This window comes from Columba livia, chromosome Z, assembly GCF_036013475.1.
Source record: "Columba livia isolate bColLiv1 breed racing homer chromosome Z, bColLiv1.pat.W.v2, whole genome shotgun sequence".
In the NCBI taxonomy this organism is placed as follows: domain Eukaryota; kingdom Metazoa; phylum Chordata; class Aves; order Columbiformes; family Columbidae; genus Columba; species Columba livia.
The window spans coordinates 34,270,337-34,284,860 of record NC_088642.1 but is presented as its reverse complement, the minus strand read 5'-3'; the positions used below and the strand labels follow the sequence as shown (position 1 = coordinate 34,284,860).

Below are 14,524 nucleotides of genomic sequence, written 5' to 3'. Positions count from 1 at the left end.
GATTTGTGAAAGTCACCCCAAAAAAGGTAGAAAATTGTTAAAACCACAGTGTCAAAACTATTTCAGCTGGAAAACAGTAGGCATAAGGACAGTCATGTTCATCCTCTGTTCTCTATTAAGCCAGCATCTACAAGGATCTGTGTATATGGGTGGTGAGGACAGTGGAACCAAGTGCATCCTCAGCAAATTTGCAGGTGACATGAAGCTGTGTGGTGCAGTTGACATGCTGAAGGGAAGGGATGCCATCCAGAATGACATTGACAGGCTTAAGAGATGAGCTTGTGCAAACCTCATGAAGTTCAACAAGGGCAAGTGCAAAGTCCTGCATATGGGTCAAGGAAATCCCAAACACAAATACAGGCTAGTCAGAGAATGGATTGAGAGCAGCCCTGAACAGAAAAATTGGATTTGAAAGCTGATGAGGAATTCAACATGACCTGGAAATATGTGCTTGCAGCCCCCTAGAAATCCAACCACACCCTGCATTCAACCACTCACCTGCATCATGAGAAGGCTGAGGGACGTGATCCTGCTCTTCTGCTCTGTTCTGGTGAGACTCTACCTGGAGTACTGCATCCAGCTCTGGAACCACCAGCGTAGGAAGGATATGGACCTATTGGAGCAAGTCCAGAGGAGGGTCACAAAAATTACCAGAGGGCTGAAGCACCTCTCCTATGCAGACAGGCTGAACTGGGGTTGTTCAGTCTGGACAAGTGAAGGCTCTCAGCAGACATTATAGCAGCCTTCCAGTACCTAAAGGAGGCTGACAAGAAAGCTGGAGAGGGACTTTTTAGAAGGGTTTATAGTGATAGGACGAGGGGCAATGGCTTTAAACTGACAGAAGATAGATATAGATTAGCTATAAAGAAGAAATTCTTCACCGTGAGAGTGATGAGGCACTAGAACAGTCTACTCAGATAAGTGGATGCCCTGTGCCTGGAAGTATTCAAGGCCAGGTTGGATGGGTCTTCGAGCAACCTGGTCTAGTGGAAGGTGTCACTGCCCATGGCAGGTGGTTTGGAACTACATGGTCTTTAAAGTTGTTTCCAAGCCAAACCATTCTATGGTTCTGTGATTCTATTATATCTTTGCTGCAATTATCTGACATGACAGAGCTGCCTCAAACTACAGCACTATCAAAGGCACAAGTTATGCTGGAAAAGGAGCTTCTGTTCCTGTTTTATAAATTATGCTTACTGTCCAAAGCTTAGCCTGTTTCCCATTTGTCTATGCGTCCAAATTACAGCAAGACTGGCATTTTTTGACATGCAAGGTTATGCAGGTTACGCTATATGTTTGTGCAGATGAGAACATTGTTTCAGCAAGTCATTGCTTTGGTTAGATATATGTAATTAAAAATAGATTTGATAGAGTAAATACATTCTGCTTTATGAGCTTGATGGAGAAAATATTACAAAGAGCAACATGTTTTGGTTTAAATGCTCGTAGAGCAGATAGACTTTTGAAAGTCACTATGTAGTAAAAGTGCCTTTAAAAAGTAATAGGAGACTTGTACCTTCATGACAATACTGTAAAAGTCTGGGAATAGAAAAATATAAACATCATCAGAATTTGACATACCTTGCAGTACCTCCACAGAATCATTTTATCAGGAAAATGAAGAGGGAAGTAGACAAGCAATTGAATATGCCTCCAAGTGCCCTTTAGTTGTGAAAGAGCATCTTTTAATACCATGTGTATGTAGATTTCCAGTCCCTGCAAGGAACAGAAAATGAACAATTTATTCACGCCAAGTCTGTTTTGCCTTTTACTAGACATAGAAGCAGAAACTTTATAGTGAACAATCAACCTCTTACCAATAGTTTTGGCAGAGGTCATTCACAAGAATTGCTGCAAAATCCATTTAATGTCCATAAAAGTAATAAAACTAGCATCATGTTTGATGCTGACTGTGTTTTATTTGAATAACCTTAGATGACATATTGAATTCTACAACCTGTAGATTTGATTGGAAACAATGAGTCCAGCAGTTCATGAATTGGTAGAAAACAGACAGTTTACTAGAAATTTGATTTTCTTATTATTGCTTGCAGCAGTAATCGTATGAAGGACAAGAAATGCAAAAGAAAACCTCAGGTCTGACTAAAAGTAAAAATTGCATATAATATCACTATTCTTGAAATAATCACATGCCCAGATTGAGTTTTTTCCTATGCTAATGGCTAGATAAATACTTAAGCAGCCCTTTTTACATATATGCCAGTGGGATTTGCAGAAGCTGCTGGAAATGCACAATGTTGCAACTATGAATAGATATTTGTTTCTGCACTGGTGGGTGCTTTTTCCTCCAATTAATCTCAATTCCACATTTTAAAAAGCTGTGATCCAAAGTGTTTAGTTAAAAGTATCAACTATCCCCACTTAACATTTAGAATTTGCTTCCACTTTATGTCATTCTCAGCAGAAATATTGTGGTGTAGATTACCTTGAACTCTTAACATTTTTAATAGTTTTAAAGGGACTTTGCCAAACTTACTACAAGTGATACAACATCTGTTCTACCATTTTTTATTGAACCTTTCTTGAACATGTGCATACTTGTAGCAATACTTAGGCAATCTAATCTATGTTTTTGGCAGATAATTTGAAATTTATTTTGGAATGTTTTTTTTCACTTTACACTTTACAGTAAAGTGCTTCCTGTTCCACAAAGGCACATGCCGTGCCATGGAGAATTGTTGACACTGATGGACACCACCTGAATAAATGTAAGACAAATACACTGGTATTTTTTCATTTATCCAGAGTGTACCTGCAAATAAGATTACCACATTAGTATGTGTATTATTTCAATGTCCAAGAAGCCATGAGTTCATTGCTTCATACCTACATAGATAAATCATTGCTTGCTAAGCATTTGTACTTTTTTGCATAAAACTCAGGACTCTGTTTTTAATGTTTTTAGTATTTTATAATAGTGGGCAAATACAAAGAGACCTATAGTAATATATTTAAGGAAAAGTTAAAAACATAATAGAAATTTAATTAAAAAAATATAGCATCCTATAAATCTAATAATAATCTATAAGAAAATTAATAATTTCACAGTAATTGGCCACAGGGCTAACACTTAATACAACACTGTTAAAAAATTAGCCCAGACTTCTGTAACGTTGTCTGGTTTATTCATTATTATGAATTATAAACCTTCCAACACTGCCACTTTAGAGGTTTCATAATTCCAGTACTCAATGAACAGAATAAAAAGGGGTTTAAATTTGATGAGAATGAATTTCTTTGCTGTGAGAAAAGTATGCACTATTCATCTTTTTAATGGTTTAAAGACCTTGGAAAAATAGCTAGAGATCCAGAAGTAAGTAAACATCAGGAAAGCAGAACTTCCGAATCATATTTTTCCTAGTGTTTGTATAATCTCGGCGGATTTTAATTTCATGTTGTTTCCAGACTGTGTAGAGTGAAACCATGGAAAACAGTTGCAAATCAGATACTTTATTGAACCACATATACTCTCTTAGATTGCCAATGAATTTGGCACTTGAGAGGCTATCTGCATAACAAGATACATGACCAATAACAGCACTATTCACATTAGAAACTTCCTTTCCATCCTCATCCAAAATGCCTGAAAAACTGTCTACCAGAAATTATACTTGATGAAAAGATATTTCAGTGTCCAAGATTACCCAGCCTTTAACCTTTCTTATGAAGGTGCAAATGAAGAGGGCAAACTACCCCACCATAATAGATATTTTGGGGTTTTGTGTCCACTAGGAGCTATACTTCATTTCTTATAAAAATTGGGAAGAATAGTTGCAGCCATGGAGTTCAAACTTGCTCTTTTTTTCTTAAAAAGATGTTCTCTGACTCATTGTGGGAAATATTATGAAAATGTCTGTTCACTAGTCAAGAGGTGGATGGAATATTATTAATTATTTTAGAAGAGAAGCAATAAAGAAAATAAAATTATGCACAGACATCTTGAATTCTGTGAACAATATCAGTCACTCCAACTAAGAAAACAAATAATAGAAGTAGATAAGCAATGTATAAGGTGACAAAGATTATTAGCAACATGGAACACCTTACAGCAAGAGAAAGACTACGTAAGCAAGGACTTGTCATCTCAGGAAACAAAATAGTACAATGGAAGTATATAAATCTTTGACTAGTACAGAGAAGCTGAATACGGAACTTTTTCAGCTATCATAATATTACTTTTATTATACTTGGGGTCTTTCTGCTTGATGACATCATTGATCACCTAAACTTTAGAAATCCATACCAATTTTTTTATTCTTGCATGCTGTTCCAACCAGCATAGTGATTCTTTCAGCTTTAGAGTGGGTATCATAATTGAAACTTGCAGTCATATAGGTAGCAAGGTACTTCTTCAATAACAGTGAAACTCAACTGACTCTAGTAATAAAGATACGTATATTTGAAATGAGTTTGTGTCAAATTTGTGTACTCCCAAATTGAAAGTACTGCTCTACTGCCATGTGTTTCCAATTTTAATTTTAGCTACCTCAAAGAGACATAATTTTGACTGCTTTTGTTGATATATTATCAGCAGGCTGATACATTCTCCTGGAGAATGTATCAATAGTTTCAATTCAGCTAAATTATGTTCATTTAACTACCCTGATCCCTCTGTATAATTCAAGATCATCACCCATCCAAGACAAGATCAGTCAATGTTTAAATACTTGTGTATCACCTCACTCACAGATGCTTTTCATCCTAACTGTCTCTCAACATCAATGATCATTCTTATGCTTTTTCTGTGCCTCTATGAATATTTAATTGACTGATAAAAAGTGTAACAATTTCAATGGGAAAGACTGACAGTACAAGACCTCTCAGCCAAAAAAACTGTTTGGTTCTTAGAACTGCAGGCAGGAGATGGGACAAAAATTACAGAGGATACAGAATCCAGTTTCAACCTTCACAGAGGTTGATCTAAACACTGAATTACTGGCAAACCAGGCAGCTCCAGTGGAGTAGGCAGAACACTGAGACAAAGAGTTGCAGTAGACAAGAAGAGAAATTGTGGTTACAGATTGGTGCTCCCCAAAATAAAGATTGTAAAGTCTTCCATGCCAGAGAGTTCAAGAGCGATGTCCTTTTGACTAGAAATTTCTCTTTATTGGCTGTGGCAGTTTCCAACTCAGGTACAGTGCCTCCTTTCACAGTTGTACTGGACAGCAGACACAGGAATAAAAACAACCCAGCATAGCAGTTCCATTCTGTCAGCTTTTCAGCGACCAGATACCTCTTGCCATTACCAGGCATAGTCAGATGAAAACAGACATTATTTCTCAAACAGAAGCCTTTGTTCTCTAGCCATATTAATTTACCTCTTTAATTATTTTATTCTTTTAAATTAATTTTTGTTCTTGCAAATCTCCTTTAAACTGTTTTTCTGTCATTGCTCGTGTGCTTAGCTCCTCCATATCACCTATAATTAACAACATTTCAGTTTACAGCTGAGGATTTTAAAATAAGGCTTTAACTAACTCGGGTCCTATTGTTCCTCATCAGACTCACAATAGTTTGCCAGTTCTCATTAACTCTTATTTAAGTCACACTGCAAAGAACATTCTGATGCTTGTACTCAAGCAGATCTCAATCAGTTATGAGAATACAATTTCATCATACTTTACCAAGGCATTACAGAAAACCAACCTTAATCCATGTGTTCTTTTCATTCCTTAATTTAGTAATTACATAAAAAGGGGAGGTTGTCTGCTAAGTTCTGGGTTTTTACCGTCAAGGGTAGTGACATAAAGACTTTGTATTGTCTCTTATTCTGCCTGCAGTGAACTACTGTCCTCATTAATACTAACATCGTTTATGCATTTCAGGAAATTCCCCAGCCATATCACCTAAATCTAAACCATCATTTATTTCTAATAGTAGCTATTTTACAAAAACATTCTAAAAATATCTGACTTCCTCTAAACATGTTGCACCAGCCTATATAATGAAAGGATAAGGTGAAGGACTTTGAGCAGAACATAAAAACTTAATGGTCATAGAGAGCCTTGTTAAATGCTTGTGGATGCCTTTTCTACCATTTCGTCTTCATTAAATATGAATTATAGCTCTTTAAATATCATGGTTTGGAAATCAGAGGGGATCGGTTTTCTTCTGCTGGTTCATATCGACAGGCAAGGTGAATCTTTTGTAAAGCTGATTTAAGAACATAACTTGGAAAGCAAATCTGTGACAATTTGATGCTTTAAATACTTGCATGCTATGTAGTTAGAAGCACATTGCATTGAATCTATGGAATCCTCTTTCTTAGCATACCTGGAAAACCTATTTTTCCAATTCGAAACAGCTGGGTGACAGAGTCATTGATCAGAAATAGCTGGCATTGGTGTGACCTGTTCTATTTCTCCTTTTAGGTAATTGAATTTGATTGACCCTATTCATGCCCTCCCAACAGAAAACCATCCAAAAAGGGCACAGCCTAAAGAAACAGAAACTTACCATCACCAAGGCAAATTATTTTATTATGAGAACATATTAGGAAAGGCAAGGTTGTTGGTCATCTGCAATAAAACCCTGATGTAATCCAAAAAGTACAAGGCATTCAGCACCCTGTGGAGGGTGCAGATATCTGTTTCCTGAGACCTATCACAAAATTGGGGCCCTAGACTATTATTATTTATAATTATTAGGAAAAAGCCTCACACAAGAAACTGATGGTAAATATTTATTTTTCAGTGGTGACTGCCACATCAAATATGTCTGATGAATTAAAACACACATTTTTAGACAGTGGGAACCTACATTACTGTCAATTTTCGTGGCAAATATGTGTGCCTCATGAATGTTACATTTAAGCATAATACTAGGTCACAGTTTTCCTGAGTTGCATTGTATATAAAGAGGCATTATTAAAGAATACTTATGGTTTGTTTTACACTTACTGCTACTCTGAAGAGTTTTTCTATGGGTCAAAGTAAAAATAATTCATATGTCAATCATTTCATCTTGGGACCTACAACACAATAACATAGAATCTAACATGACATCAGAGTTGATGGAAAGGAAAGTGTCATGTTATATTGACATTATTATTTTAAACATTTCTTTGCTCTCAGCAAAGTGTCATAAAGTGATTTACTTTCCATTTGCCTGTAAAAGTGTAACTGACTTCAGAGGCACAGTGTACGACTAAGTAATAACTCTTCTAGGTGTATGTGAACTTGCATGTTCTAAAAATAGCACTCTATCTTGGTTTCTTTATGCAAAAATTTCCCTGAGTATTAGCCAAGAATAGAAAATTCTGGTAAGTGCTACACTTTGGTTTAATAACAACAACAAAACCAAAAATCCTACAGCTAAACATTTTTCATTTTGTTTCGAATAAGCAGAAACTAAGGCAAATTTCTGGCAACATTTTCAAGAGCTTCCCTTTAAAAAATGAAAATGTATCCTATACGGTTCCACCCTGTATAACATAATAGCAGAAGTGATTGATTAGAATTGGTGAACTCCTATGAAACTGATTTATCAAGAGTTATTAAAACATCTTTATACACTCAACTGTAAGAAACACTAAGATAAGAAAGGAATGAAACCTCCTCATTTTAAGACTTCTCCAGGGTGATGTATTCAAATATAAATTAATATGAAGAAAGTGATTAAAGGTAAATTGTACAGAACATTACTGAGAAAGTTTCATCAGACTGATATATACATGGAGTTGCCTGTCAGAAAAGGAGTAAGTATCACCTTAGTTATTTACTATTGACTGAACATTTAGGACTGTAGATTTGGAGCTATTTAGGACCAAACTAAGTGTTTAAAAACACACAGCACAAATCAGAGTATCAAAAGCTTTTTTTTCTGTACTGCGTATGCAGCTCTGAAATTCCTCTTCTGAGCCTACCTTTCTGATGATTTCCAGCTCATGTTGCTAATTTATTTTCTATTCATGCTTTTGAATTTGATAATTTGAAGAATGGGGAAATCCAGAAAAAAATGAATAAATATGAGGGTTTTTTCAGTGTCTGGAATATTTGTTTCATATTGGATTTTACTGCCACAGTCTGGTTCTCTTTGAAATACTCATTCTATTTTTATATAAGGAGAGGGGCACTGAGAATAAAAGTTTTCAAGGTGAAGTCATGCCCAATTAAATTCAGAGAGACTTTGTCTTTAACTTCAGTAGAAACACAAGTTTTTCCTGAAACTCCTGTTAGTACACGTGTGAAAAGGGGAATGTTAAACAGTAAAGTGTAATCCTATATTACTACTGGAACAAACTAAATTTCCTCGGGCTAAGAAGAATTTACATGCAACAGTTCAACATAGAGATCTGTGAAGTTTTTATTTCCTTTAATATTTACTTTTAACTCACTATTATTATGACTAGGTATTGCTAAAGTCTCAGCTAAGATGCTTGGTTGAAATCAGTCTCAGTTGAGTTATTCAATAAGCATTTGAGAGCCACACTGGATAGGGACATATTAAGTTTTATTTTATGATCAGCATAGGGTATGCAACACAATGTCAAATTGCCTACCCAACCGACCACAATATCTTTTCTCCCACAGTAGCCATGAACTGTTGTTTAGGATAAAGAGAGTAACTCATGCCAAACAACCTACCATAACTGTTTTCTGTACTAGGGGACAAATTTTCCTAACAGCTCTTAAGAAAATTAACTTATGTTTCTGAGTGGCGAGATGTGAGTATTCCTATCTCAGGCCCTGATCCAGAAAAGCTCTTAAGCATGTGCTTAGTTTTTACCATGCTTGTAAGTGACTTGCTGGATTGGGGCCCTAAGAGATGTAACTACAAATCTTAGTCATCTGATGAAACGAGCACTTCTCATTGCTGTATTAGTCAATGTTTTCTATTTTTGTGAAGGGCACAGCAGGAAATTCATGGCAGTCACACAAACCTGTGCCTTTGTTGCTTTGTTTTGATTTGGTTTTTAAGTTACCTTTCTATGTTATAATTAACAAACAAACTGTCTTCAGATTCAATAGCAATCTTTAGTGCTGTGACTCACCAGCTGACACATGCCTATTAATCTACCCTACTATCAAGAATTAAATTTTAATTTCTGAATTATTGTCATCATACAGTGTTAATGGAATACCTATGCAGAACAGGAGTACTACGTAAGTTAGCAAAATCAGAACTACCCAAAAGCTTGATGAGAGCTTATCTTTGCAGATATAAACTTATTGTATGCCAGAAAGAAAAGCAAAGGAATGGATCTTGTATGACATATATGTGAGATGAAGTGGCATTTAAATTCCTTCCTCAGCAGTACCATAATTGAAAACTTCATGTACATATGTTGCTTGTATATATATATATATAATACTGTGTAATTTACGCTTATGTTTATCTTTTGTTATATATTCCCTCAGACTGCCTGCTTCAGAATAAGGAAGCCAATCACATATAACCTCTTTGAAATGTATTTCCTACTTTTGCCATGCAGAACATTGTATTTAACTCTCTGCAAGGGTTGCTGACTTCAGGAAGCAAGCAGGAGGCATGTTTTCTACAATGATTTTTGAAAGTTAGTGAGCAGGTACAGGAGGCTCTCTTTTAACTTAAACATATAAAACTTCACTCTGGAAAAACTAAAACCACACTACATTTGCTCTTAATGATTGTCTAAATCTTGGAGTGACATTTTCGAATCCAGGCACACTCTTCTGTGATTGAACGGTTTTCGTACCAAATCTACTTTTGTCCTGCTACTTCTCATTACATGCAAGGTCTTGCCTCATTTTACTTCTCTCCAGGGTCTTGCCTCATTTCATTTCTGAAGTGCATTTCTTAGGAACAATCTGAGTACTTACATAGTGCTTTTCTGGTTTTCTCAATCAGCTGAGCTAATCCCATAAAGCAGAAGAGACTACAGAAGCTACTGTGAATCACCCCAAGGCAAAGAAGCCTCTGCGCAGCTCTATATGCTTCTAAAAGCAGTCCTATCTGTACTGAGCAGTGGGCCTCTGTCTACAAGCTCATGTGAAAAACATGGTAAGTGCAGTTTTCCCTCCAGTCAACACAGCAATGTACGTGCTGGGAATTATTTAGCATTTATTACTGTGTCCTGGAACTGTTTTGATATTAAGAAGTCCGTTGATTTTGCTTATTTGCAGTTTAACAAGAGAAATATATAAGCAGCCCAGGGTCTGAGAAAGATCAAAGATGAACATACTCCTAGAGGCTGTTTTGTCATGTCTAATCTCTTCATTTAAACACCCAAGGAGCTGTTGTATTTTCTTTTGTGTGACATTATTTTATATTTCTTCTTCATCACATTATAGTAGAGTAAGTCCTAAGGGCAAGCATTCTCTGAGATCTGAGGACTTACTCTGCTATGTGCCTCTTCCTCTATAACCTCCAGTGAATACACTGAATGATTAGAGCCTGAATAACAAGGACAGACAGCAAATGTAGGCCACGATACCCTTCAATCCCTTTTAATTATAGATTCACAAAATAACTAGATTGTAATCTATTAGACATTGTATTAAATCCTGTATTAAGTTTATACTTTTGGCTTGGAATAGAAACTTTCAGAAAGAAAAATCACCCAGTTAATTAAAGGAGCCAAGAAGGGAGGTGTTTGACTGCTGCAATGTGAAAAATCATGTACATGTATATTCATACATATACATATAATAAATATACAGATATACATATACACATGTATATATGTGTGTGTTTGTATGAATGTAGGACAGGAGCAGTTGCACTTTCAAATAAGAAATAAATTCTTCCTGTTTAGAGGTAAACAGCTTGTAGATATGGAAGGCTACTTTTAGGAACCATAAGTGCATCTTCAGTCTGTTGTTTCTTTCTGCAGTCTTCAGTCTGTATGTCCAATTTAAGTAGCAGCAGAAATTAAGTGCCCTGTGGCACAAGCTTTCCTGGGAGATGGAGTGGAATTTCAGAATACAGGTACCCTGATGCCTCATCTAGAAACAATAGCAACCCAAAGAAAAGGCTGGAAGATGCTAAGGGAAAGCAAAATATCTGAAGAGCAGTAGCCCATAGGAGAATATTACTTACCTGTTGTCATGGCTTAACCTGAGCTAGCAATATAACCACAATAGCCATCTGCTCACTTCCCTCCTCATACCTCCCAATCAGGGAGAGAATCAAAAGGGAAGGGAGAAACTTGTGGACTGAGATAAACACAGTTTAATAAAATAACAAAATAATACTAGTATACTACTACAACTAATAATATATATAAAATGGAAATAGAACGTAAAATAAAAGACACACAATGCAGTTTCTCAGGAACTCCGTCCGCACTGAGCAGTCAGGAAGCAGCATCCTGGTCCTGAACGGCCAGTCCTCAGGAGAAAAGAAAGAAGGCATAAATGGACAGAGGCCTCTCTAAAACAGCAGCATGGCAGAAAATGAGAACTAAAGAAACTCCCAAACAGAAGTCCCCTGAACAGAAGTCCCCTGGCGCCGACTGAAACTAACTGGAAGATCCCAACTCTCTTTAAATATGAAGCATGATGCTAATGGCATGCAATAGTCTTATTGATCAGTCTGGATGTCAGTCAAGCTCTGCCCCATCCATGTCCCCCTTTCTTTCTGCCTCACACCTGTGACCAGAGAGCTCTGAAAAACTGTGGCTCTCAGACCAGAGCAATTAAAAACATTAACTCCGTCCCAGAGTGTCATCTTCTTGTTCTCAAAATAAATTCAAAGAATGACCACGTTAGCTATGAAAAATAAGGATTTCTGAATGCATGAAGGAAAATTAATTCATTTTCAGTCAAACCAGCACGCCTGTTATCCTTTTACAGCCACAAAAAAGAGGAAATAGATTGTCAAATGTCCTTGTGACAATCTAAATACAATGTCTGCAATTTGCAAAAAAGCAAAATGATCCTATGGTTCCTGCAGAGAAGTCTAACTGTCGGCTCTTGTCTTCTGCAGTTAACAAGTACACAAAGCAATGAGTGTGAAATATAATGTTTTTAAGTAAAAGAGAAAGTCACAGGTGAAGAGATTTTCTCCACAAAATGTCATTGACATATCATGTGCCACACTTAGAAGAAATTGTTTCTCATGCCAAATGTTTTCATTTTTTCGAAACAAAAATTAATCCTAGAAGAATGTTTTCTTCTCAATACTCCTTCTCAATTTTGTAATGTTTTCAAACAAGTCAACACAATTACAATTTCCCAATAAAAATTGCAGATTTCTAGATTCATCTTTATTGCTCCAATTCCCCAGCTGGGATCTTTGCTGGGATCTTTCAGCAGCCATCACATATATACTCTGTGGGACCTCCTTTTTTATACTACAATCAAATTTTTTTGAAGCATACACTGAAAGAGATCTAAGTGACTAATTTGATCACAGCTTATAATCACAATGTAGGTAAATCATTTCAAACTGCAAGTGATTTAGATCTTTCTATCTAAACACTGACAATTTATGAGATCTTTAGGATATTTGTAATACTTTAGGTTTTCCAGTTGGATTGTTTAGACTTAATGTATTAAAGTCTATTTTATGTAGACACTCCTGGTATGTCATTTTCACAAATGTTTTTGCCAGTGATCTCATATAGAAAACATTGCAATAATCATGCAGAGTGTATTAAAGCAACATCATTTCTTTAAATACTTGATGAAAAGTCACAGGAATACTTGTTGTTGTATTTTCCCAGATTGCATTACATAAATACAGTTTTGTTTTCACAGAACTCTTCACGGTATCTGGAGTCCGGCATGGTTTCAGGAACGAAAAATATTTTCTAGTCACAACCCAGTTCACTCATCTTAATGTAGTCCTCAACAGCGATAAAAGAGGAAAATAATCATGCTCTAATTTAAGGTTTGTAAATGATACTACTCCATTTAAAAAAAAAAATGAATAAAACTTGTGGTCAAGTGTCACAGAATATGAATTAAACTGTCAATTTAAAAGTGTTTAATTTAACACATTTTAAATTGTAAAATCAGCTACAACTAAAGGATAATAAGACTACACAGGAATATTTCTTTCTAAGTAAATGAAATTACTAAATATTTTAACAGCATGTGTAAAAGACTGATTTTCATCTCATTATTGCACAAAAGCAATTTCACTTTTAGAATTAAATCTGTATTTGTGAATAGTCACTCCTTGCACAAATGTTGTCCACAAAGCCACAGGTTTTGAGTTAATGTTCAAACATGACTGAACTTGCAAAGTGTTAAGGGACTTTCCTGGTGCTGATGATTTCAGTTGAGAGAGTCCAGCGTCTTGCTAGACGTCACCTTAAAACTGATCAAATTTCTAGAGTTACCTGACAACCACTTTAGTATCCACTGTGATTTAACCTGACAGGCAGCTAAATACCACACACAACCACTCACTCACCCTCCCCTTCCACTGGGATGGAAGACAGAATGAAAAAAAAAAGGTAAACCTCATGGGTTGAGAGAAAGTCAGTTTGATAAGTAAAGCAAAAGCTGCACATGCAAGCAAAGCAAAACACGGATTTCATTCACTACTTCCCAACAGCAGGCAGCCACCTCCAGGAAAGGTGGGCTCTATCACACCGAATAGTTACTTGGGAAGACAAATGCCGTAACTCAAAACATTCCCTTCTTTATTCTTCCCCCAGATTTATATGCAGAGCATGATGCCATATGGTATGGAACACCCCTTTGCTCAGCTGGGGTCAGCTGTAACAGCTGGGACCCTTCCCAGCTTCTTGTGCACCACCAGCCTGTTCACTGGTGAGTTAGCATGAGAAGCAGAAAGGTCCTTGTCACTGTGTAAGCACTGCTCGGCAATAGCTAAGACATTCCTGTGTTATCAACACTGTTTTCAGCACAGATCCAAAACATAGCCCCATACCAGCTGCTATGAAGAAAATTAACCCAGCCAAAACCAGAGCAGTATCTCAATAGCTCTTGAACCAGAATATTTTAATCTTGGGATTTTCTTGTGAATGTATGCACGTAACTTTGTATTAACAATTCTTAAACTAACCTTCTTTTATTCTATTTCTACTAGTTATAGGGAAAAGCTCTATTTCAGAGTTTGTTGCCCAATCAATACTCTTAGTCTGATTATTTAAGAGAGGTAAAATAACCTGCATGCTTGCTTTGATTAGTCTCATTTGCTCTGCCTGATTGATCAGGCAGCACATACTAGTTACTGGGTCTGCTCCAAAACAGATGGGGACCTAGCACCCAAGGAGACTGGAGATGTGTATTCTTACTTTAAGGATGGCTGTTAACCTACCCTTGCTATTAAAAACCACCTTTCTTGCTAAGTTTATTAAGAGGGAATGTAGGGGGGCTTTATATACTACAAAAGGCTTTGCAGCCTGTAGATTGCCTGGAACATTCAAGAGAAAAAGCTCCTGCCCTTTGGGAGCACTTCAGAGTAGTGACAATTCAGAAAAATCTATGAAGACAAATTATTCCCGGCGAAGCCTTTGTTTAAAATTCAGGCATGACCTATTCTGAATTATTTTCAGTTCATCTGAATTTTTGCCAATTTGGAGAAAAAAATATCTGTTTATTGTTAC

The 14,524-nt window shown here is 36.4% G+C and overlaps 2 long non-coding RNA genes across 3 annotated transcripts in view; one reads left to right on the top strand and one right to left on the bottom strand.

Annotated features, from left to right (window-relative positions):
* The window catches only part of LOC135577252 (uncharacterized), a 123,095-nt gene that overhangs the window by 58,152 nt on the left and 50,419 nt on the right, over window positions 1-14,524 (bottom strand). For both annotated transcript variants that reach the window (XR_010468834.1, XR_010468835.1), the window contains exons 3-4: window positions 1,582-1,716; window positions 499-613 (exon numbers count right to left, since the gene is read on the bottom strand). This is a non-coding gene — a long non-coding RNA (uncharacterized LOC135577252). The remainder of the gene's footprint in view (window positions 1-498; window positions 614-1,581; window positions 1,717-14,524) is intronic.
* LOC135577246 (uncharacterized) lies at window positions 2,649-12,830 on the top strand. The gene is made up of 3 exons (XR_010468804.1): window positions 2,649-2,729; window positions 9,850-10,002; window positions 12,702-12,830. It is a non-coding gene; the product is annotated as an uncharacterized LOC135577246 (long non-coding RNA).